The sequence below is a fragment of the Grus americana genome, chromosome 13, assembly GCF_028858705.1.
Source record: "Grus americana isolate bGruAme1 chromosome 13, bGruAme1.mat, whole genome shotgun sequence".
Classification (NCBI taxonomy): Eukaryota; Metazoa; Chordata; class Aves; order Gruiformes; family Gruidae; genus Grus; species Grus americana.
Window position 1 is genome coordinate 6139314 of NC_072864.1, and position 25660 is coordinate 6164973.

The window sequence follows — 25660 nt, forward strand, 5'->3', positions numbered from 1 at the left end:
AGTCCCTTGGCTTGTTCGGCCTAGAGAAGAGGAGACTGAGGGAAGACCTCATCGTGGCCTACAGCTTCCTCATGAGGGGGAGCGAAGGGGCAGGTGCTGATCTCCTCCTTCTGGTGACCAGTGATAGAACCCGAGGGAATGGAATGAAGCTGCAACGGGGGAGGTTTAGGTTGGATATCAGGAAAAGGTTCTTCACTGAGAGGGTGGTTGGGCACTGGAACAGGCTCCCCAGGGAAGTGGTCACAACACTGAGCTTGACTGAGTTCAAGAAGTGTCTCGGTAACGCCCTCAGTCATATGCTCTGATTCGGCTGGTCCTGTGTGGAGACAGGAGTTGGACTCGATGATCCTTATGGGTCCCTTCCAACTCAGGATATTTTATGATTCTATTCTATGATTCTATTTTCTTGATTTTAATTACAAAATTGAGAGGAAGCAGTAGTAGAAAGGTGAATGATCAGGATAGTTATACCTTTGTTTTGAACAAAGCATAGAAAAGCAGAGGATCATACCAGATAAGTACAGAAAAATAAAGGAAAGGATGTAATTACTTTTATTGGTGTGTCTTTTTTCCTGAGATACTGTTTTACGTGCACTCCTTTGTTGTTCCCTATGTTCTCTGAAATGCCTGTCTTTTTTCCTCCGGCTTCTATTCATCTTTATTTCTTCATATTTTACAGTTGTAGAGAAATGAGGACTGAAAACATGATTGGAAAAGATCACAGTAGTCCGTGTCCAATCTTGGCACAGACTATATTCAAGTCCTATATCAGTTGTCTTCATCACACTCTCTTACATGCTGCTGAGATTCTCCTCTATTTTTTGCTGGTGCTGGTAACAGTGGCTTTTCAGCCAAATGTGCTCAGTCCAGACAGTTGACAGTAAGCCATAATTTTGTTGAAAGATCCCTCATTCAGACTATGACTTTTCTAGAAAATGCAGATCAACTTTTCTAGTGAAGGATGTGGGGGGATGATGGTAAATGTGATTTTTAAAGGAAAAGCGAGTGCAACAGATTTTTGTGTTTGTCAATTTTTAGATGTGGGTAATTTGCACATTTCCTGAATGAAAGAAAACATGGGGCAATGTAAAAGGGAGCAGGAGAGAAGATGTACTGCAGTCCTGTGATACCACCACACTGAGCAGCAAGAAGTTATCCTCTTCTGTTGCAGCACGTTTCTCAGGTTAGTTCTCAGTGCAGATCTCGTTTGCTGTATATACATTTATAACTGAGAGACAGTTTTTGAACTAAGTGCTGCCTGAAAAAGGGCTTGAAAGTTTGGCCATGTAACTATTTTCTCTTGTTTAATCTGCAGCTTTAGGGAAATGAAACTTTGTATGTGGCTTGACAAAATTAATTGGATTATAGGAAAGTAACACTTGAGTTTACATTAATGTCATATTCACATTGAAACAATAGATTCCAAAGTATTGCTAGCAGCCAGATCCAAGGAAGAGAGTCCCTTTATAAGCAATCGTGCACTAGATTGTGACAAATTGCAGTTAATTTTTGAACTCGAACTTTTGCAGCAGATTCTCAGATGAATTTTGTGATATCCACTGAAAATTATAAACAGCACATTATAGCAGCTGAGCTCTTGTCTCTTCTGTATGCTGGAGAGGTCAAAGAACCAAACCACTGCAGAGATTTAGCACCATCTGGTTGTTCTGCTCCAGAAGAGACCTAGAGACAGTCCAGCATGGATGCAAGATGAATGATCAGGACAACAAGAACTTGAGTTGCAACAGGGAGTGAACAAAATGGACAAAGTACATGTAACTAGAGAATTCAGCAGTGAGAATATTGGTTTTCAATTGCTGTGATACTAAACCCAACAGCAACAATGACTGTGAAATGTAGTTATAAATAGCTGAAATAAGGTCAGCTGGTATAAAAATAAGGCACACTGTAAAGTGTATAGGACCATGATTTTTCCACTCCATGATGAAGACACACCTACCAAATTCATAACTACAAGAGAGGAAATATTAGTTCATAGAATGAATAATATTTTCTCCTTACTGACAAATCAGACTTCCTAGTTCATGCAAAACACAGAAATAGAAAGGGGGTTTTTTGGCTGTTGACTTTAAGAATACATTCAATTTTTTAATTTCTGAAAATCCACTGGAAACGGAGTCTAAGTGCCCTGCCTCAGGTATCAGCTAAAATACATTGGCTGTCTGGAGAGGAAAGAAAGTGCTGCATATTTTTGAATGGCAAAAGAATTTTGTGGTTTCTGGTTAGCTCTGAAAAAGCCATCAAGGATGAGTTGTTCCTTAATAGCATGATTGATTATGTCATGAGAAAATAGACTATGCCAGAGATCATCTGTGATACAAAGCAACCATGCAATTACCACGCTGAACTGTGCTGCGAACGTGGGCCACTTTGCCAGCTGAAGGGGAGAGCTGCTGAAGTTGTCGTGGAATTTAAAGGCTGACTTGCGTAAGGCTGGATTCTGATTGCAGACCCGTCCTGTTGGATAATTGGCACTGTAGAAAAACCTTTGAATATTTATTGGTGGTTGCAGTGCTCTGGAATTAGTAGGAAGATTCCTAGATCAGCTGCTTTTCAGCTTCATGTAAATTTTTGTAGGATAGTTTGGGGCAATTGCGTTCCAGAACAGCTAGGTGAAACTGGAGTGCACACAAGAAAAGTTTTGTCCCTGGCAAAGGTGTCGTTACAGATTTGCTCAAGACTTTCCTCCCTAATTAAATGGGTGTCTTCCTTGACTTTGATCTTATGAGTCATTCATCTAGAAACTACTTATGTTCTGCAAGACATTCCTGAATAAGTCCCTCAATTTATTTATATCTGTAAGATGATTTAATACCAAGTTAATGATTTAGGGACCTATCTGATTCCCAGAAAAGCCAGTCAGAGACTTCTCACTGTCCCCATCTAACCAACTGGGTATAATACCTACTTACATTTAAATACCGTTTACATTTCCACAAAAGAATTTATATTGCTTTCTAATACCATGGATGCAGAGCTTTTTATAGATTACTACCCCATAAATCGTTAATCCTCACTTTTAAAGTTATCTTTTATTAGAAATGGAACAGAAAACAAAACTACAAGTACAGACCTAAACACTTCACATTTTGAGAGGTTCCAGATTCAGGTACCTTGAACATAAACTTCATTCTGTGGCTTTGGACTCAGACTAAACAGAAAATAAGCCCATTTTCAAGTTCCAGTTTGAACATATGGTAAATTCTTATGAGATTATTTGGCCTGATGGGTTTGTGACACTGGAAGAAGGTCGAAATCAGGAAAGGTAATTTCCTTGCTCCCTACTGAAAAGAAGTAAAATTGATTTGTTGCTGATGTTTTAGGGAGATTTGTTTCTAGAGACATCAGAGAAAAGCTAATTCAGCCAGAAAGTCTTCCTGTTTTCCAAGACATGCCTGTCTGTTATTCTGTTACTTTGCCATTGGCTTCAGAGGATGGGGAATTAGTAGCCAAGGAGTACGGGAGTTGCTAAGAAATTCTGTCCTTGACTTTAGCAATCTAATACATGGAAAATTCATGTCTGAGTTGGGAACTGCTGGTTTATACAATCACTGGTGGCACATGCCTGCTTCCTGAGGAAATTGGAAAAGAAACTTTGGGAAATGTAGAAGAGCAGCCTGTGCTGTGGTAAGCATATTTGCTCACTTTGGCTGTTGATGTCACTGAGGCATCCGGTTCCGCGGTATGCTGTACCTGCCTCGCAGGAGTGGGTGCTGAGCTGTGATGATGAAAGCATGGCTTCTTGATGAACATATACGACAGCGAAGATAATAATTAGTGCAAAGGCATGTGGTGGAGCATCTAGCCCACACTAAGGACAGTACGGAGCCATACCACCCACGAGGGATCTCTGGGATGATAGCTTAATTGAAAGGAGTTGCTCAAGCATGTACCACACCTGGCACAGAGTTAGAAACTTCTGCTTCAGGTAATGTTTTAACAAGTTGTTTTATTTTTTCTGTTGTCACCTGAACCAGAAGATTCTGATGCATGCTTATTGCATAGATACACCTCAGGTTATGCACCAAACCTGTTTTGTTTTGTTTTGTTTTTCATTGTTTTTTTTTAAACTGGTAGCATTCATGTGCTCAGGCCTCTTCTGCACTTCAGATCCCAATTCAAACAGTAAATGGGAGGATGCAGAAGAAAGCCACCATGAGTGCACAGGTGAGAGGTGGAGTGTTCTACTTCATTCCAAAGAACAGGAATCATATCTGGTCAGTCAAGCTTTTATCCCAGCTCCAATTTTTATAGAAATTATTTGTAGAAAAAATGAGCATTCAAAGTTAGGTTCCTAAATCTAAATTATATGGACTGATTTATAACAAGAATCAAAAGCCCAGCACTTCCTTATTGATTGTAATTTAAGGTTAAATGCAAAAAGTAGCAGTCATATCAATAATACACACCAAAGTAAAAAGGAAAAATGCCCTATCCTGCCTAACAACTCGTTCTCTTTTGAAGACTCTCCTGCCTCTTTTTCTTTCCTCCAGAGAAGAAAATTGCAGCGTATCTGGAAGAATAACTAGTTTAAGCTATTTTGGGCAAAGAGGAAAGAATCAGTTCCTGTGTCAAGTATCTTCAAATGACACTGAAATTCCTAGTCTTAATATGGAATGGGCTGGAGCTTGAATGTTTTGGGTGATATGCACTGGCACTCTCTGTGGTGATCTGAGAGCTCACAGATAGGCAAAAATTTACCCCACTGCGCGCTGCAGCTGATGAGTTGCTGGTCTGGTGCGGTCTGGCTCCACAAAGGGACCTTTGACTGAGAAGAAAATTGATGCCTTTTGTACCACCTTCAGTTTCTGGATGACTTCAGGATAAGACTCCTGGCAGATCACTGCATGAAACATGGGACATGATGGTCAACAGGGAAGAAAAGTTTTTTATGTCGTTGTTGGTGGAGACAAGTGAATAATGGCTGCGGGAAGCTGGTTGTCCAAAAGAAATTGGGGATCTTATCAGATTCTGAGAGTTGTGAATCTATGTGGTAACCAGCCGCCAATATCTGGAGCAGATCTTAATGCAAGCCCTCTCTGGTTGCTGTTCACAATCTGTACCACTTCTAGACCTGATCTTACCCTGCCAAGTCAAAAAAAGGCATGCTGTTGTCATCCTGACATCACCAGAATCGATGCTATCTCACTCCTAACAGCCTTGTGTGTGCATTTAACGGAAGGAAGCATCAATTTGGAACTTTGTAAAAATGCCACTTAGAGCACAGAAGAGTTCATAGTGGCGTCATATTCATACAAGTGACCTGCTAATGTTTGGATATCAGAGAGAGAACATCTGTCTTAACACCACTCTAAGAAGGGATCATCAACCAACACAATTAGCATAGCCTGTACCATACGCATACTGGTGCACAGATCGACAGAGGTCAAGGTGATCTGAGCCACTGCAATGTTGCTGTGTTTTCCATAAGGGGAAAGACAAGAGAAAGTTTAAAGCAATATGCTATTGTCCCTTATCTACTACTAGTCCAAAATGAAATCACAAACTTGTTTCTTTATGAAAGCACACAATAGCGTTTCATTTCAGTGACCCGTCGGTCTGCTGCCCAGCAAGCTGACTCAAAGGTAGGCTATATTTGGCCTAATCCCCTGAGCCCTCACCACTTTTGGGAAAGTGAAGCACTGCTGAAAGCTTCTGGTGTTGAGCAGGGAGCCTACAGCCATCCAATAAAAACCACTAAGCGCAGAGACTGAGGGGGTCTGGTTGCAGCCCCTTGTGTGTTAAAGCTGCAAAGTCTCCAAGTACAGTCCAGTTGGATGTAAACAGCATTCCTCTGCTGGGGTGGCAAACGATACCTTCCTCCCTGCTGGGCCTCAAGATGCAGCCAAAACTTGTTTACTCTGTAATTTAGAGTTCATTGTAATCTAAATAGGGATTTTTGCAATGCAAATAGGGTTGTACAGAATGTAATACATTTTATGTATCGCTACTGTTTATTATGGCTATATAACTTATCACTCATCACATAGACTGGATTGCAAAACACAATGTTTCAAACACACTTTAACTCTCAGATCATGATCAGTGAAGAGAATATATTATACTTTTAATATGCTCTTTCCCCCACAGTATTTTACAATAGCCTGCATAAACCCCATTTTGCAGAAAAGGATTCCAAGAAATTAAAAATAATCTTGATTCATATGCAAAGGCTTTTTCTGATTGCATAAAGCGGGCAGACATCTAATGGGTCCTTTTGTTTGATTTCCTGAAGCGCCCTGTTGTACAGGCTGGTACACATATATGGGGAAGCCTGCTATGAACTCCAAAATTGAGAGTGTTAGAAGGTAATCTTCCATAATCATCTAATGCTAACATAAATAATTGCAGTTCAGCATAGCTAGATCAGTCTGCTGTATTCAGTGCTCTTTAAAGGTGCAGAAACAAGAAAAGCAGTACAGCGGTTCAGGAACAGCAATGTTCACATGAAGGAAAACAGTCTGCTCTCTCTTTGGCCTGTAGGAGGTGATCTAGGTTTGCTGCTTGTATAATTTACAGCCTGTCATAAACTCATAATCAGGCTCAATAAAAAATGAAATTAAAATAGCGCCCAGTGAAGTGGGATGAAGTGGTTAATGTTTGTTACATACCCTGATGCTGGACCTTGATCTTCTGACAACACCCACCGTTCTCCAGGTGACATTGCAGATAAATGATTCTCTTCAGTGAGGAAAACAAGTGGTAAAGTGATAAAGGCTTCAATCACAGTCGATGGAATACCCTGCCTCTTATGCAGCTCAGAGATTAGAAATCTTTTATTAGCTGATTAGAGTTCTAAGTAAATGTGTTTAGACTACGTCTAAGAAGTCTGGTCCTGTGAGCATTACTAAACTACCCGGCTCCTCCCGTACCTCGCTGCATTTAAGAGGGCAGTGCAGCTGGGAACAGGTAACCCAGAGAGACCTGGAACCTCCATCCAAGGAGGCTTTCAGGACTTGGCCAGACAGAGCCAAGTCTGATCTACAGTTGGCAATAGCCTTGTGCTGGGAAGGAGGTGGAACTAGATGGCAGCTATAGATTTCATCCAGTCTGTCCAGCTCCTTCCAACTGCCTAACTTCAATAATGCTGTGATAAGTGCTGATGTGTTCTGGGTCTTACACAGCACTCATCACCATCGTATCTAAGACTCGGGTCTGTACTGCAAGGGCTGCAAAAGCAGTAGTGTGCCAGGAGATCCTAGTGCCTTGGGCATCTGTCTAAGTTCCCGTCCAGCACATGCACCTGGGTTCCTTCCCACAATAAAAAGAGCAAGAAGATTAAGTTGTGATGTGTTTCTGGATTTTGGCCTGAAATGGAATTGAGGGCATGGCTGAAGAATATGAGTAGATTGAGGAAATGCTACCTCTTTTACAGTTCAGACACAGCCCAAATGCCTGAAGACACTGCTGATTTTAGCTGAATGTTGTCACAATAAGTTGTTTTTCGGCAATAACATTAGTGGTGAGGATGGTCACTGTAAGAGAGGGTAATGCCAGAGGGAGACACTCAGAAATCAATGCAAGTGTTTGGCAAACTGGAATATCTGACAGTGCTGGAATTAGCGAAGCTGTTTTAGCATTTCCCCTGCCAGTATCCACTCTTGTAAATAAGAATTTTGTTTTTGTTGATATAATTGCAATCAGCAAAATGTTTTGTAGAAAGAGAAGTTCTGTGAATTGTGCATTTCTGCAATATTTTCTCTGATGCCAGAAGTTCAGACTGGATGTGACATATTGTTCTGCTTTGACTTTCATTTAATTTGAGCAATGTGATAACACTGAAATAATGTGAAAGTAGTAGCAAGTAGTCTGCATTTGAATATATTATCTTAGGTCTCACCAGCAGCAGAAGTTGCATTTACATAGATAGTAGTATAAGAGCCACCGTTACTGACTATGCCATAACATAAGTAGTTTTTCACTGTCTGTGTATAAGAGGCAGTGCTTATTGGGGTAGGAGTACCAGCAGCAGTCTGTTTTGGTGGTTTTTTTTTTTTCTAAGATAATCAAAACCCCCAACAACTCCAAAAATAATAGTCACCCTCGAGTAGCTGGTGTAAAGATGGTAGCAGTAAAACTGTCGTTTCTGAAAATGCCGGTTGGGACTGTCCGCAATTTATTTGCTGACTGATTAGGGAGGCTGTCAAAACGTAAAAGATTTGGAAGCAAACTGTCCAACGTTCAAAGCTACACGGCTTGTCATAAGAGCAGTCACACTGCAGTTAAATCCTTGGTGATGTAAATACTGTCAGCTGTCAATTTAATCGGGATCACTTCATAACAGTGTGTTGCCCTACCTTTTAGATAGGCAAGCCTTTTTTTTCAGTGCCAGAACAACTACCAGTGTACATAGTGCCGCTCATGGCATATTGCTGGTACCAGTTGTTTTCAGCGCACAAAGTAGTGAATATTAAGAGGACAGAAAATGCCTAACGCTTCTTCCTCTAGCTGCGATGTATTGCTGTACAAGGGTCAGAAAAAATACTCTGGGCTGAAGTGCAAGGAGGGAAGAGCCTAGCTCCCCACGGCCGATGGCCCAAGGGAGGTGTGTCTGGCACTGATGATCCTGTGGCCTCTGTCGCAAGTTTACTGTCGGTCGCGGTAGCGTCTAGTAGCGCTTTCATGATCTTGGTTGAAAAGAGGCAGATTGCCTCTGCTTTTTCCTTGTGAAGTATATCTCACGTAGTCATGAGCATAATTACATAGCTGCAGCCATGTACATGCACACAGGGCAGTCTGGATTAAAACATAAACTGAACAAGCTTTACAGTACTTTCTCCAAGAATCCAATCAAAAAAATGTGCTTTCCATCACAAAGATGCTATCAACCTAAGAATCATACTTTATATTCCCAGGACAGATCATTAATAGTATTTCAATCAAAATTTGATTATAATAATCCTAACCTGTTTAGTACAAGCCCTGCAGAGCCTTTTATTTTTTTTAACTGGGTGAAAATAATAACAATACCATCATCAAAAAAGAAAAAAACAGAAGATACATTTGATACTGAGGTAGTTTAAATTCATTTCAGCAGAGACTGTAAACCAGGGGCAAATGTTTTCTATAAAGCTGCTCTTTCTGAACACCAGCATTTATGAAAGTCACATCCACTAAATCTGTGGGTCTTTCTCATGAATGTTTTATCTAATTCCAGCTTTGCTAGCGCATCAGAGGGTTGTGCTTTTGGTAGGTTTCCAGTTGTCTGGTAGAAATCCAGTTGCTTATTCATGGATGAAATCTGAACAAGATGGAAGATACTGCAATGAGTGGAATTACCTTTTGGCTTTGATGAGCTGGTCTGGAACTGGAGGGAGAAGCAAAATTCTATTATATATAATTTTCCCTCTCCAGTTTTATTTATTTCCTTTCCCTCCACTCCATTCTTGCACTTTTCTCTGGGCAGTTGGCAAATCCACAAGTAATATTAACGTTGCTCCTTGGCTGAACATTAAATGCATATTTTTGAACACGACTGCTGACTCCTCCCTATCTTGCACCTCACTGACATGCCTGGATCCTGTTGGCTCAGCGCCTGGGATTGTACATGTTCTTGGAATATCCCAAGGGAAATCCCATCAAACTTCTTGTGTTCACATGACCTAATGATTGCTTGAAAGTGCCTGGTTTTGCAGCTTCTTTCTTTTAACATCTGGGTTTTGAAGTTCATGTATTATATTGGACTTTGGGGAACTTTTCTTTGACCCAGGTAACTTCTTTTTGCCTGGGCATGAAAAACTTTACTGAAACTATGTGATGTCCATGTAAATACTGAGATATAGTTGGTCACTGGACATTAGCCTTAAAGACAGAATACAGACAATGAAAATATACACCAACCTTTAGCCCACAGTCGTTATGTGTGGTACCTCCGTAACAGATATAATGCCTGGTGCAGAGTTCAAGGGTTGCATATTTAAAGGCTGAGGGATTTTCTTTCCACAGTGTTAAAAAGCAAAATGTTACTGTTGTAGCTGAAGACAAGGTTATTTTTATTAATTTAAAATGTATTGTGAATAATATGAACAAGTACAAAAAAGCCCACATGCAAACTAGTCAATATAGGATATTTTTATCTACCATTGTAGTCTACACGACTTCTATATTAACCATCTGAAGCAAAAATATGCCAGACTATTTGGGCCTTAGTATAATGATGTTGTGATTTATTGCACACTCAGTTTCCATCCTGCAGCAATTACCAGAAGAGCTGATAATGGTCTGCAATTTGTTTTCCAGAACTGGGAGTAGCTGCCAGCAAGAGCTGCTCACGGGGAAAGGCAGTGGCTGTTTACCTGCACTGCTCAGCCGGACCAGGGAGGACAGGTCAGTGACAATCCTCTGAGAATACACAGTGAAGTAGCAACCTGTTGAACTGATAACAGCTGTTTCTTCCAAGATGGTGCAGTGGGACCCAACAATATAAAAACTGACTTGGTATTAAATTTCTATAAAAAAGATGAGACCTGACTAAAACAATGGACAGTGTATCAGTTTTTCTGCCCTCCAGTTCACTCATATTGATTTAAGACATGTCCTTGATTTCAAGAATCAAGCGACGCACCCCCTGTTTTTAAGACCTTATAGCTTTAGCTATTGGTGGCGGTTCCTTATAATGGAATTTACTGTAAGCACTTATTATAGTTATATGGAATCTTTATAATCCATGGGTTTCAAAATGCTTCCTGTTTTGAACTGGTTTCTTGATGACCTTGGAGTCAGTGTATTGAAGCTCAACACACGTTTTTCAGAACTTGATCTTGCCCAGCTGTGACAACTGTTTATCAGCTGCCAAGAGATGAGATCCTGTGAATCTCACTGCAAAGGACAGATATTAGTCTTCAGATAGAAGATGGTTTCATACTTATTGAAAGCTTTTGGGTTTCTCTAACTATCAACAAGGTTAGTTGAGTTCTTTTTTATAGGAAAGGGATTGCAGGCTAGAGAAAAGTAACTTGACACAAGGTATCATAACCTAGATCTTGGTAATTGTGCAGAGTAGGATTTCAGCAGTTAATCAGCTGAGGACATCAGATGATACACAAATATTTTGTAGACTGAGAAAAAGCTTTTTGTCTTCTCTAAGAAAAGGAAAAAGTTGGTCTATATTTTGCCATTGGAGAATGAAACTGATTTTTTAAAAAGCTGCATTTGACTCAGCCTGTATTCTGTCTCCTCTTCTGCTAGTTCTCTTTGTGCGTTTAGACTTTTTGCTCTACCTCTGCTCAGTACCTGGTATTTTGGATGAACAGTCCTATAAGTAACTGTGTGCTACTGGAGTGTAATAAATACTGATTATATTCTTCTACCTTCATTAGGCATAGCATCTGAAATTTTAGAATGGTAAAATGGACTTCTGTGCTTTATTTAAAGGAGAACAGTTAAATGGTTTGCCTTCCTCAAAATGTACCATATTTTTCCTGTAAGATGGCTGGAAAGAGAGGAAGGATTTGTATTGGCGTTCCCATTGGTGAAAGTTGGAACATATGGATCTGGATCACATCCAGTAACAGAACTAAAACCAGTCCTACATCGAGGCAGTGTAACAAGCAGGGGATTGTAGATGCCAAGCACAAGTAAGTAAGGACTCTGCATTATTACTTCTTTCTTCTTTCTGCTTTCTTTCACACATACACTTCTGTTTGTGAGCACTCTTTCCTGCAATCTCCAGTGTCAGTGGGATTCCCACTAAGTTTTCAGCAAGAACAAGAATACCAATGACTGCAGGCACTTTAATGCACTTTCACTTTGGCAAGGAGGCATGTCTTTTCCCACCATCCTTCTCCCCATTAGCAGCAGCAACTCTCTTTTTTTGCAGCTTATTTTGCTCCTAAACACTTCCAATAGGTTATACTGAAGTCACTTTTCAGTGAGTAACCAAAATAATCAGGTATTAATTATGGCTAAGAACAAGGTCCAACATGTGATTCGTTACAGTTCTTCAGTTCATCTAGAGTAAATAGGAGCTTATCTGTGGGGCTGCCTAGGTATTTTACTTCAGTGATATCTGGAAACTATAGCTTAAGATCTTAGAGGAAACTTTGAACCCACTATACTAGTTTAAACAGGTTTGTGGCCTTTGGCTTTTTAATCTTTCCCTTGGTTCACAGTTAGATTTGAGTGATTGCCGAGTAATGTAAAAGCCTGGAAATTGGATATTAATCTTGAAACTCTTCTTTAGAGTCTTTTCCCAAGGAGGATGTTACACATTAAACATTGTCCATCTAGCTGGGCACAGAAGAATGTTTTCCATTTTTATTTCAAATCTTATTCTCAATGAGAATGGAGGAAACTCAGTACTTAGCAAGAATAGACACTGGAGCCACAAAGCAATATGAAGATGTCTTTGTTTAAATGACTGTATGGCTTATTCTCATTAATAATATGGCTTCGGACTCACATTAAACCTTTCCAGTAAAGGTATAAAAATGTTTCGCAGTTTCTAATTTACAAAGAAAACATATATATGTATCTTATTATTATGGCTTCACAGAATAAACTGTGCTTGAGGTGGGAAGAGATCATGATATTTAAATGCCCCAACTGGCCTAACAGAAAATAGTCTAGTCTATTATTTTAGTCACTATTGCATTTCTACCACCCTTTTGAGAAAACAGAGATTTGAATAATGATTCCATATGGGTTTGTAATGTGGAAGAAAGTTTAATTCTGAATAGATATATATTAGTACTTCTATATTTTCTATGGAAGAATATGTTGGACTTAAGTGTACTTTATTAAAAAAAAATAAATTTCATATTGGAAATTCAGCTCGTAAGTCACGTAATGCTTTTGAAAGCTCTACCTTGTATGCCAACCTTTCAGTCTTTTGCCCACATAATACATGTTGGTTTAAGAATTCCAGCCAGTGTTCAGTTGATATGAAACCCAGACAAACAGAACAAATTAGTAATACAAGCGGTTCTTCCCATGTATGTATGCATATATAAATAATATTTAAGATTTAAGCCTGGTAGGCCTTTTTATTTTCAGCTATGGTATATGGAGAAAGTGGGTAGTATAACCAGACCCTGGTTATTCAGCTAAATTTCCTTTTTGCCTGTTTATGTAAGTGACAAAAAGTGGTGCTTCCATTCATCCACAGATGCAGCATCAAGGGTTTCTCGAGGACTCCAAAGGCCTTGAACTTACTCCTCCTTAAGGACAATAACATATTTTTTTCTTTCGGAGAGATTTTAATATCTGCAGAGAGCTGTCACTGATTCCAATACATTGAGTATGGGCCTAAGTCAGACCCTGATCATCACCATGAGTTGGCCACTCAGGAAAGCCTGACATAACTCAGAACTTGGGTGAGCACAACAAAATCAAAGAGTTCAGCATGGAAACCTGTGTACAACTTAAAGGTGGTGTTTTCATCCAGTGCAAATCAGAGCAGTACAGTTAGAGATTCCCACTTGGTTTCTTGAGTCTGTGCTGATTTACTCCCTTTTTGGTCTGACCCTTTGCTCCTGACAGGCTTGCAAAGAGCAAACTGTATTTGCAAGTCTAATAATGTGGCTGAAACTGGTAATTACTATACATACTTCTGGAAGATCTATAATATAATTAGCAGCTGCTGTGAGTTGCAAGATGACAATAAGAGAAGATTTATGTGCTTCCTTTTAACTTAAGCACGGTTTACTTCAATAAATACAGTTCTGAGATAAGAATAAATGCATACTGCATTGGCCAGTCTCCCCTGTGACACCGAGATATGTATTACCTCTTTGCTCCAATTATCCAAAATGATGTTGCTTTCCCTTTTTCTCTGCTTTGATTGCCTTTTTAAGTGTTCTCCACCGCCCTTGCCAAAGGGGTGCAATTATCCATACAGGTTAAATCTCCTGATTTTGGGTGGAGAAGTTGTGTAAACGTGTTGCCAGTGTGGCGGCTTTGTGAATCAAACTTTCTGCCCTTACATAACTTCTTTCATTAAGAGTCCTACCTGATAGTCTGAGGAAGCCTTGGTTGTTTGGGTAGGAAAATGACTGAAGCTGGTGAGCAAGAGAGCTCTTACTGTCCTGGTCAGCCTGGTCCCTCACCATCACTGTGCTGCCAAAGCTTGTTGCTGGTCTGCCTCTTTCTATCTCTGATGTTCTAAGACAGAGAAAGTGTCCACCATATGTAAGTGGCAGCCTTTGGACAATCGTTTACCATCTCTCTAGACTTCATTAAGCAGAAACTGGCTTAAAGTACTAGTGAATGGACTGTGTTCAGGGTCTTCCCAGACCTTGAAACTCAAGGCAGGAGCCTAGCTGACAGCAAGTCCAGCTGTGTTACCATCTCTCAAAAGCCCAGACGATTCTCAGTTTTTAAAGGCCAGGTCCACCACAGGTGGGTGCACTTTCTGACACAACCTTAATAAAAAGGTCTGTGAGAAGTCCCTTGCCAAAATCTCATGCCTTTCAGGCATGGTTTCCCCAGCAGGACCAATAACTTAAGTTCTTCTGCTGAGGTTTAGAATTGCAGAGCTCATTACAGGGGTGTAAATTCTCTATTGAGGGTCTTCCTTGCTTTCTACCCATGTCTAATATAGTGAAGACAGATTTATTCTATTGCCTTTCAAGCCCTCTGTGCTCAGAAGGGATTAAGATTTGCATCTTCTACTGCCCCCTCAAAGAAGGTGGAGTGAATATCAAAACTGCCATGCAACTGAAAGTACAACTGAAGCTAATAAAAACCCGTTCTCTTGAAACACCCTTGTTACTGAGCTCGCCGCACGAGGAATACTTCTGTAACCTGCCAGCCTTTGGCTCAATTGGACTGATGTTGTGCAGTTCACTGATTAGAAACAATATTAGATGCACTTACGATAAACTCTTTGTTGGACCTCTAATCTCTGCGTGGCTATGCTCATTTGAAATGTGAAAACAGACTACGTGCTGTGCTGCACTATACCTCTCGGTTAGGTAATAACTAAAACGCCAAAGAAAAAATCATGACAATAATGATGATGATGATGATAAAAATAAAATGATGTAATTGGAAAATCTCTCGTGTTACCTTTGCTTAGTCTGAGCAATTTAGAGAAAAACTCCTAGTTCCCAAATGTTGGATTGGGAAAGAAACTCCCAGACAGCAAAAGTAGAGGCATAGTTATTTATTTAATAATGAAGCTACTTTTGGGGGGAAAAAGAGGACATGCTTCAGAATTAAAACATTAAAGTTGCCTGAAGCACAGAGTGAGTGAAATGGTGATAATGTGGAACTCTGGGTTTGACTCTTTGGAGGTGCAAGGGGAGTAAACACTTGCTTCTTGTTTCAACCATTTATAAAAAGCATCCCTGCTTTCTTCATGAATGTTTCCCCAAATGCCACAATTTTAATCCCAATTCAGAAAGAATTTAACTGTGTTTCAGAAAGGGATTAGAACTAATGAATGCTTTTCTGCTGATATTGATAGTATTTTGAAAAAAACCCAAAAGATAATAAGCTCTAACCACTATATTTTCTGGTTCACTCTTGTAGTAGTAACACTGCTCTCCCTAAAAATTGCAGGATGATCTGGGACCTCATCCAACTCATGCTGAAGTCTTTCCACTCAAATAGAATCCTTGGTGAAAAAAATCAGAAGTGATTACTCAGTAAATATAACACATTGTCTGTTACAGGTCTTTCAGCTACTCTTGCATTTGTTCCAAAGCCTGGTACAGGATGCTTGGGAGAACAGCACAGTATTACAGGGCTTTGTTTGAATTCTATCCTTTTTATTTTGTAGATTATTTTTTTTAATATAAAAAAAGGAGCAGGAAATTTATGAAAATGCAGGCCATGTCAACATAGTTCAATTTCTCAACTTGTCATCTTGTCTCAGTTCTAACTGGAGGAGCCTGAAGAAGGCCCTATGGCCAACTTGTCAGCTCTAATCTCCCCTTCTACTCTTAGCGGATATTTTATTAACACTTTTAAAGACTGATTTTTATTTATTTTGCAGACTACATGCTGAGGCAGCAGCCAGTTTGTTTCTCTTCATCTTTCTCTCTTCTTGCTCTCTGCTTCATGAGAGAGAGGTTGGCTCTTCTGCCATCAGAGTCCACAAATCACGGCAAAAGGGATTGTTGCAGTTTTCATAAATGTGGTGTTACTTGAAAATTATAGACTGCAACTGCTTATTGCAGTTCTGTGCAATGGCTGTAAATTGGGCCCTGTATCTTTCTGGTGACAGTCATTCCCACAACAGGCCTTTTAGGAAATTGGAAGGGAAATTAAACAAGAGCAAGGGGTAGCTTTCCTTTTATCTTTGACATGCCTTCCTGAAATCCTTATCTATCATATTCAGGCAGAGATGTTACTGAATTGGTGGTGGATTTAGATGTTGTCTGTTTCTGAGACTACAGACTGCTGATCCTGCGTGCTCTTTGAGGCAGATCTGTTGACAGAGTCTAGATAGATGTGAAATTTTATGAATGATGGACCAGGATGACATGGCATCAATAGATCCATATTCACTGTTCATTCATTTATAAATCAGCTTTCTCACACCCATTTAAAAGGATTGAGCTGAATATGCTGTGGCCATAGGTAGGGAATGATTTGCAGAGGATATTGAGTGGTCAGTAAAGGAAGGCTAGATGGTGACTTCCTTTCTCTTGTGCAAGAGATAAATGAACTGAAGGCTCTGTTGTTCCCTTTGTTGGCCATCTGGACTATGGGTCCAGACACGCAGGAGTAAACAAGTCTACCTGCTTGGTTGCCCACTCCTTGCAGGATGGACGTGGAGGCAGGGAGAACCGTGTCTGCTTGTCTTAGTCACTCCCTAATTGCCTGAGCCAGTGCATAGGACTGTAGGTGGTGCACAGAAAGCTAATGGACTATAATCCCACCTTCCTATCCCGTACGAGGAAGAGAACTGCAAATGCAAGGTACATTTCTGAGACTCAATGCCTTCTTGAGGTGATGCATCTTACTCACCACCCTATGTGCTGGGATGTGCCCAGTCCTAATCCAGCCCTGCAGTCCTGGCCTTCCTTCAAGTTTGGTTTGATGGGAAGGGCTCCTCACCTAACCTTACCTTTCTCTTCACCACAGAACTTACCTGAAATGAACTCTGTGTTGACACTCACACAGGCAAAAAGCCTCTGTCTGGAAAGGCCTTTTTATATCTGTTCTACAGAAGAAGAACACATGTTAATTCTGGCTATGGCAGATCCTCTAGGCCCACACCTCTGACACACCCAATATAAAGAGAGTTTAAACAAGCACTTACCCTTAAGGGTGGGAGGGATGCTCAGTTTTATCACCTTACCACACCCCAGATGCAGTCCTGGTTTCCTCCAGGCCTGTTAGAGCAACCAGGTTCTTTCCCTGTGTGCGGTAAGTGGCCTCGGTGCTGTGGTTTGTGTCACTTATCAGTCTCTTCCTCCATAGTACTCTCTACTGCAAGAAAACTGTTGGGTACAAAAGCCCCTTCTTGCACAGGTTGGAAAGAATCAGTCAGCACTACGAATATATCAAATGATGGATTTAACACCCTCACGCATCTTGAACAAACCCAGAAACCTGACCTTGAAACACCTGTGCCTCTCCAGCGTTCCTGGTGTTGGTGCCAGTGGAACGATGCTTTACCTAAAACACAGCATGACAAACCCTCAGACACGCCTGGTGGGAACTGGCACAGATCCGTGGTTATATGAACCGCTCTGCCAGGACAAAGCCTTTCTCACTCGCTATGCCATGTTTAAAGGGGCATGAGCAAATGAAAAGGCACAGTTAAAAGCACTGATTTCCTTATCTTTGCTATTAGTATTGCTTTTGATTATTCTGAATGATAGATCCTAAGAAACCAGATTTGCTTTTGATCTTTAATACTGGCTTTTCACTAAGCCCATACAAGGAAAGCCTATAACTCAATTTCACTTTTGTCTGTCCCCTATTTGTTTTCATGTACGAGCACAGTGCTGCAATGTTCAAGCTGTAGATGATGCCAAGGAAAATTGAAGTCCAAACCGAGAAGCTGCTTTCTGGAATTTAGAAAAACAAATACAGAAAGCTTTCTGTTGCTCATTTTATTTCATTTTTAATAAATCTAAATTTTGGGTCAACTCAACCTGACAGTGTTTATCTAAATAGAAATGCAACAGTTATGGGAATGTGAACTGAACCTTAAATCAGAGGAGGAGGAGCCTTTGATTAGTATTTGGCTAGCAAGAGGGAAAATGTCTAAAGCAAGAGGATTTGAAGGCCTTCCCATGGTCCCACTAAAGTGGGTATAAATTTTGTCAGTGCCTTTGAAGGAAGTAGAATCAGACTCTAAATTAGTGATTCTGCATTACTTTATAACTCTTACTCAAATGTTGTGCTTCTAGCTAACAGTTTTTAGCTGGAGAGCTAACTGGAGGGGTTATTTGGAGTTGCCTTAAACCTATATGCTGCTAAATGATTTACTGGATATCTAGATACCTATAATCCTGGAATTAGACCTACTGGGATATAAATCCCTGAAGCTCACAAGCAGTTAAATAAGGACTAAAAGGAAAAAGAAAAACCCATCTAATCCTTTCCATGCTAAGGTATATAATAGCACAAAATTGGAAAAATCCATCTTCCACACCGAATAAAGAGTGATTACAAATGAAGGCAAGAACATTATCCAAAAATATTAGGAGCTAGAGAAGTACTATGATCAAATAGAGCAACAAACAATTCCTGAAAGAAAGGGAAACTGCATAAATATTCATGTACGCGTTACAACTGCACTGACACTAAGTAGAGCTCCTTTTGTACGCGTTTTTATCAATATTCTTAGTGAACCTAATTCCATACCTTTATTGCAAAGTTTTCCTTTTTCTGTGCCAGGAAAGTATATGCAAAGCTCTCATAAGGAGAGCAAAACCGTGGTCTGGATTTGCTAAGGCCTCTGAAACTTCTGCCTTGTCGTGAGCAAACTTGGACTGAATTACCTGAGATGGAAATTTAGCAATCTGCCTCCAAAACCTACTTTGGGCAGGAGAAAACTACCTAAGGACTTTACTGGCCCAAGAACCAAGCCCTGTTAGTATCCTTGTTGCTCTGTGTTTTCTGCTTCAGGTGGGCTGATAATACAGTTCTCATTTTAGACAGCCAACCTCAGGAATGAGGTCCGCAGTTCTGGTTGCATGGTGCAGGAGGTGAACTCACAGCTTTGCAGGGGTAAATAACACTGCGTGCGGGTAATGGAGCCACAAAATCTGATTTTGAAGGACCTCAGCATGATTCAGTGCTGATACAAAATACTGCACAGCACTGAAGAAACGAGGAAAGAAAGTTTAAGCTTGTGTAATGGTCCTTTGCACAGCTGTTGCTGAAAGGGGGCAAGCGATGTTCATTTGATAGAGTGTGTGAGGCAGCGTGCACGGCAGTATCTCTTAGAACAAGGGTTATTGTATTCACTGCAGTTATCCTGTGGGAAAGGAAGTAATATGCTTCCATCCTAATTCCTGAAGTGTTCCTGGAAGAGCCAACTGATGAACTGACTGTGGTACTTCCAGTACCTCGTCTGGTCATTCTGAAATTGATTTCACAAATATTTCATGTGTGTCAGGTGGGCCGATGAGGAAGAGAAGAAATCTAAGAACAATTGATTCTACCCTTGCTCTGCTATATATCCTTATCACCTTAATATTGCAGAAGTCAGGCTACGTCCTGCAGTCCTGATGCTAAGTAATTAGAAGCAATTCCCTCAATAAAGCGACTTGCTTGTGAATAATGAAAACTACTGCAGGATCTGGCCTTGCACCGCTACTGTATAAATGAGATTTTGTACAAATAGTCATTCGTGTGCAACCAGTGGATATATTACTTTGATCATTTAACAAAACGAGCAGAGGCAGGTAATTAATTGTGGCTAGTAAGTATTTGCCCAGTATTCACAAGTAGGAGCGGATCATGGTTATTCTGCCTCTGGGATTATCTTTGCATAATTTCCTTTGTTTAGTAACATAACGCGCATTCCAGACGCCAGGAAAGAGTCATATAATCCCTTTATGGTGGAACCTGTGTGTTTACTAATACCCACGTACAGTTCGTGTGAATGTTTTTGTGGCCAGTTTCTGCCCGCTTACCTGGGTTGTGCATCCGTGCAGGAGGAGCAGTGGGCACCTGCCCATTTCGGGAGGCAGTCATGAGCCTTGGTCAAAGGCACTATGCTAAAATCATGTGCTTCCCAAACTGTTCCAAATCTCAAGGCAATTTCATGTGTTTTACCCTTCAACAGATGATTTACGTTAGTGAGTTGTGGAGTCAGCATTTCCCTTGATAAATTTTATTCTACAATAGGCATTATTGAAATGGAGAAGTTACTGGGTTCACAGACCAGAGTTTCTCACGTACCACGCTGCAAGGTGCGTGTCCTCCTACACTGGCGCCTTAGCATTATTCACTAGAGACTGGCTATCCTGTGAGCCCAGAGGATACACAGCACAGCCACCACTGACTCCAGCCCTTCTGAAACGTGCTGATAGGTCAAAAGACCTTCCTTAGAGTTTTTTTTTCTTGGAGATGCACATTTTAAGTGTTCCTCCAGCAAATACCAAGGAGAGCAAAGGCAGATAAATGTTAAGCTTCCTTTGCATTCCACAAGAGGTCCCAGCTGGTCTTTCTCTTCCAGCAGCAACCCTGGGGCAGAAGGCAATGCTTTTTATTTCCTCTCACAGTATGCAAAACAAAACCTTAATAAGGCTTGACATAGCCGTTCTTCTCCATGTGTAGTTCAGGGGGGTTTCCCTAAAAATCACACTGGATGCAGAGTGGCCTAAGACTTTCTAAGCACTTTGGCTGAAATTCTATTCAAAGTTTTATCACAGGGCTTTGCACGCGGATGAATTTCAACCATAATTTCTGTTTCACCTATATTACTGATTTTTAAGGCCAGCAGGAGCCATTATAATCATGTTGGCTGACTCCCATAAGCCAGAGGATTTTACTTAGTGATTCCTGCATTGAGCTTGTGCTAGAGCTAGAGCACGTAGTTTAGAAATACATTCAAACTTGATTTAAAACCTCAAGTGATGGGGAGTTTGCCCTGGGTAGTTTACTACCCATCTTGGCTTGTTCTTGTGGACCGATTATCTGACTTACAGAATTCAGGTTGCACAAGAAAAAGAAGGAAAATAGTGACGTGTCCCTCCACAACCCTCGTATTACCTCAGTTAAGACAAAGAATTGCATATATTGAGATTAGGTTTTTTACAAAACAGTGAACAAGTATTTTCAGAATTTCAAAGAAATAACACATTAAAACAAGACACCTTGACAGCTGGAGCTTTTTCTTTAAAATATTTGTAATGAAGTTCCTATATGTTAAGAAAAATATAATTTTTCTGGCAGTTGAAGTGTTTATTTATATATTTGGAGGCTTGATTCTGGGAAATAGTGAAGTTGAAAAAAATTGATGCTGTTTAGCAGGCCAACACAGAAACAAATGTTGACAATTTTTTTTCAAAGAAAAAAATGTATCATGTGTGCTGAAAAAGTATCTTCATCTATGTCGGTCGTGCTGCAGTCACCCTCTGCCTAATTAGACCTGTAGCCTTGTTATCCAGTCAAACCTCTGTGAGCTTCTCCTTCTGAAAGTTTGTTGAGACCATTGCACTCATTTCTGTGTTGATAAATGGGGTTTCAATATTTGGATTTCATGCCTCGCCTTGTGCTTGTTTGCTCGTTACGGGAACACACGGCACGAGCCGTAGAGCAGTGGTCTCAACCTTTGCTGACCCGTTCGACAGTAGTGTTTTGGCAAGCAGCAAGCTGCCGGCAGCAGCATCTTTTGCCTTCCTTGTTAACTTGGAGCATTGTGGAAGCGTTTCCTTTGGTCATGGCACGCTGGCTCTGAGCCGTGAGAGCGAGCCTGTCCTCTCACTAGTGGTCATCTTTCAGCTGCACGAACAGGGGGCAGGGTACCAAAAAGTTATGTAACATTAGACAAGTCCAGGTTAAGGTCCTGTGATAATGAAATAAAGCTTGCCCATAGAAGCAATCATTCTCCTTAGTTGTTTCTTTATTTTTTTTTTCTTTTTTTTCTTTTTACTACTCTGTCAATGTCTTATCAAAGTTCAGAAGGGAAGCCTATACTAACAAGCATGGTGAAGAAAACCTTATCAGCTGGAGCCCAAGTTAATATTTGGCCATTTATTTAAGACTTTGCTTGTGGATGAGAAGAATAATTGCATCAATAGCAATTGATTGGCTATTAATATCTGTAACAGCAGTTAAGCCACTGTGAACTTGTAAATGGGATAACTGGTTTAAAACTGTCTGAATGCTGTTTGAGTTCAAAAACCTTTAGGAACTGTCACCAGGAGGTGGTCAGGAGCATGAGAATATTCTTTTGCAGGTGCTGCTACTGCGTCTGTACGACATGCAGAGCCCTTAAAATGGAAGCCAAGTAGCAAGTGGTTTCCTAAATTTCCCCTGTATCAAATAATAGAAATCATAGAAAATTTGTGATTACAGGAAATGTTCTGAAAAAAATTACTAGCCCCATTTTGACTGGATCAATTGTAATGATTTCTTTGGGAATTTTAAGCCTCTCCTCTGCTTTTTTAATCCAATTTTTACTAAATGAAAATTTCTTTCCTTCTGAGAAATGGAACATATTTGGACTACCCAAACTTGAACTGAATTCAAGTGTCTTGGTGTTTCACTGGCAACAAATAAAAGAAAAAAAAAATCATCGTTTGTAGATTTATCCATCACCTAAACATCCAATATTTCAATATTTAGCTGATATTAGGACTACAATGTTTCTGTGTCTTTAATAAGGAGCATTTTACGTGTTATATAGGGTTCTCGCCTTTAAAATGTTTTCATTTACTAATACAGTTGATCTCTGTGCTTATATTAGAGAATATCTGAGTCACCACATGATACTAATTCATTTTTAATGATAGGTAAATGTCAATATAGTACATACATATGTACGCAAAGAAGTCTCTAGGACAGAAAAGCATATTAACCATAGCTGACTGGTAAAGGTGAGAAAAATAGTCTTCTTGTGGAAGTAAGAAATCAGAGGGAAACTCCCTCTCCTTTGCATTTAATTTCAGGATTGAGGTATGTCTTAGATTATGTAAAGAACAAGGTTTCATTGCCTCTGAAAATGTTCACTGCTAGCAGTAGGTAGCCTTATCCTCAAGTTCCACAACAAAAGCCCCATTGACACTACCGGGACTGTGATTCTACCCAGTGTGTTGGTCTGTGAGCTACACAGTGCAGCTCTTCTGCAGGTGTGATTCTCTCTGACCCATTCAAATGACACTAAGTGAGAACTTTCTCAAGGCTCTAATTATTTCCATCTGGTAAAGGAAGGATGCACTTGACACAGGTGTCTACTGGCCTTTTCAACTCTGAATGGCCAATCTCCAACTGGCTCAATGGTGGGACTATTCACACAGGAAGGGGAAACATCCCTGCGCGCGCACTTCCTTTCACAGCTAATCCTCATGCACGGAGAACCTGTCTGAGATATTTCAACGTGCTTCAGATTCAATTGTTTATCTAGAGAAAAAAGTTTGATACAGATATTTGCTGCCCATTTTATCTTACACAGCCTGGAAGTGCTGGCTGTCTTTTGCACTGAACACTGAAATCGGTAGTCCCAGAGCAATGTCCTCTATTTTTTAATTTTAAGCTGAAAAACTCCCAGCATGCTCTAGCTTTGTTTCTCAGTTTTTGCCCTTTCATTTGTTTTTTTTCCTAACAGGGACAAGCCTTAAGCACAGGTGGCTGCTGTAGTTCTTTATTTCTGCTGATAGCTATTGACCTGCCAACTGGCTATTCTCTTGGTAATAGTAAACAGGTTCCTAATGGTTAAACTTCCTTCCATTTAAATTCTGTAGTCCAAAAATAATCTAGTATTTTATTAGCCAGGGAACATATTATTAAACACATACATCATTCTTACCAGACTGTACCTCTGTAAACCTAAATAGTTTTGAATCAATATTTTAGGGTTTGTTGGGGTTTTTTTCTTTTAAAAATTTTGGGATAGGACTCCAAACAATGGAAATTAAGAAGTTAATTGAGTCATTGGTATGTAAGTAGAAGGCCTGGGAGCTAGAAGCTATACACAATTTTGACAGTGTGTTTGAAACTACATGAAAAAGAGTATCTGACAAGTAGCAGACTCCTTGCTGGTTGTGATAGATTCAGAAGTCAATAGTTGATTTCAAGGGGTATATTTCTCTGGATTATCTTGGTTTATATGAGTTATGACACCCAGATTTTTTATTTTTTGCTATTTACATTACTTGTTTAAATTATAAAAATCCATCATACTTTCCCAACTATTAAAAGAAAGGCAGGATCTTCCTGGCATCAGCTAGATGACCCCTTGAATTAACTGATTATGAAGGTACCAGAGCTTTCATATGTTAATGTGATCTGGGCAAGACCCCTTCTGGTATAGCCAAACCATATGGAATTTATATCTCAGTCGGTACATGGGAAAACGACGTTATTTACTCCAGGATATGGTAATGCTCTCATTGACTTTCTGAATCTTTGTGAATGAGTGTTAATGCTCGTGGAGTTGACAGACTGCTATCACAGGCTCGGCCGAAGTACAATCCAGCAGGCTCTGGTCAAGCTCTTGCACACACTGCTCTGCCAAAGGACTTCAGCCTTCACCTACAACACCCTTGTTTTTCCATTACTAAGACTTTCCTAAACATACAGAGCCAAAGAGACATATTAACGCATGCATGCATGCCAGAAGGCACAGTACGTCTCTGTGACCAGGAAGCACACTCGTTATTTAACAATGGATAGAACTATCTGCGTTTGTTTTTCATCTGAGTTAATCTTAGCCACCTAAGTTAATATCATTTAGGTCACCTAATACATTATTTAAGTGAACTGTAGCTGGCCAGGGTGTCCTAATTTCCTTTTCCCACAGTAATGGGAAAAGACAGCTTTACTTTTCCTCTCGTATCCTCATTTGGATGTCACACGGGTACGATCCTGTCCTATTGTGCTCTTTTAGAAAGGTCTGTGGGTTCAGCATCAGTGGCCCCACTCATCTGGATCCCCTTGCATGGCTGGAAATCCATGTGTTATTACAGTCAGTAACTTTTACCATCAAATGGCTGCTGCGTCTCTTCAGTGAAAGTCTCATTCCCTTTGATTTTCAAAATATGTCCCTACTCTGCCTTGAGGGAGATGTATTTTTCTACCTTTCTACCTAACAAAAAAAACCCCCAAAAAACCCAAAACCCAACCAACAACCACGACGACAACGACAGAAAAAAGCAAAATGGAATTTTCTGGATTGTTCAGTTCTTGAAACAGTTTGTGCCCACAAACGGGTAGTCTCTTGTTTCTCAATGGAGAAGGTGGCTCAGTGGGAGGTAGTGGACTAAATGGCATGAAGAGCGAGTGGCCTAATCTAGAAATGAGGTCTGGCCCAAAATGTAGTTGTGGTGTTGGGTTTTTTTTCCTTTGGTAACTTTTAATGACAAAAGGCTGCTTATTCTAAAATCTTTCTTTTTTTTTTTTCTGAAAAATTGTAACATGTTTGGAAATTTTCTTTGTTCTTTTTCAAGAGGTGTTTTTCAAAATCCAGATTTTGTAGTCATTTATGATATATATATTCCCCCCTGCCCCTCAATCCATATAAAATTTAAAAAGTGTATTTCTATTTTTTTAGTATAAATCCAAACTT

At 40.1% G+C, this 25660-nt stretch overlaps 1 long non-coding RNA gene across 1 annotated transcript in view; it reads left to right on the top strand.

The window, feature by feature from the left end:
• LOC129212437 (uncharacterized) overlaps window positions 1-25660 on the top strand; it is a 298847-nt gene that overhangs the window by 230379 nt on the left and 42808 nt on the right. Inside the window, exon 5 of the long non-coding RNA XR_008579167.1 lies at window positions 10261-10347. This is a non-coding gene — a long non-coding RNA (uncharacterized LOC129212437). The remainder of the gene's footprint in view (window positions 1-10260; window positions 10348-25660) is intronic.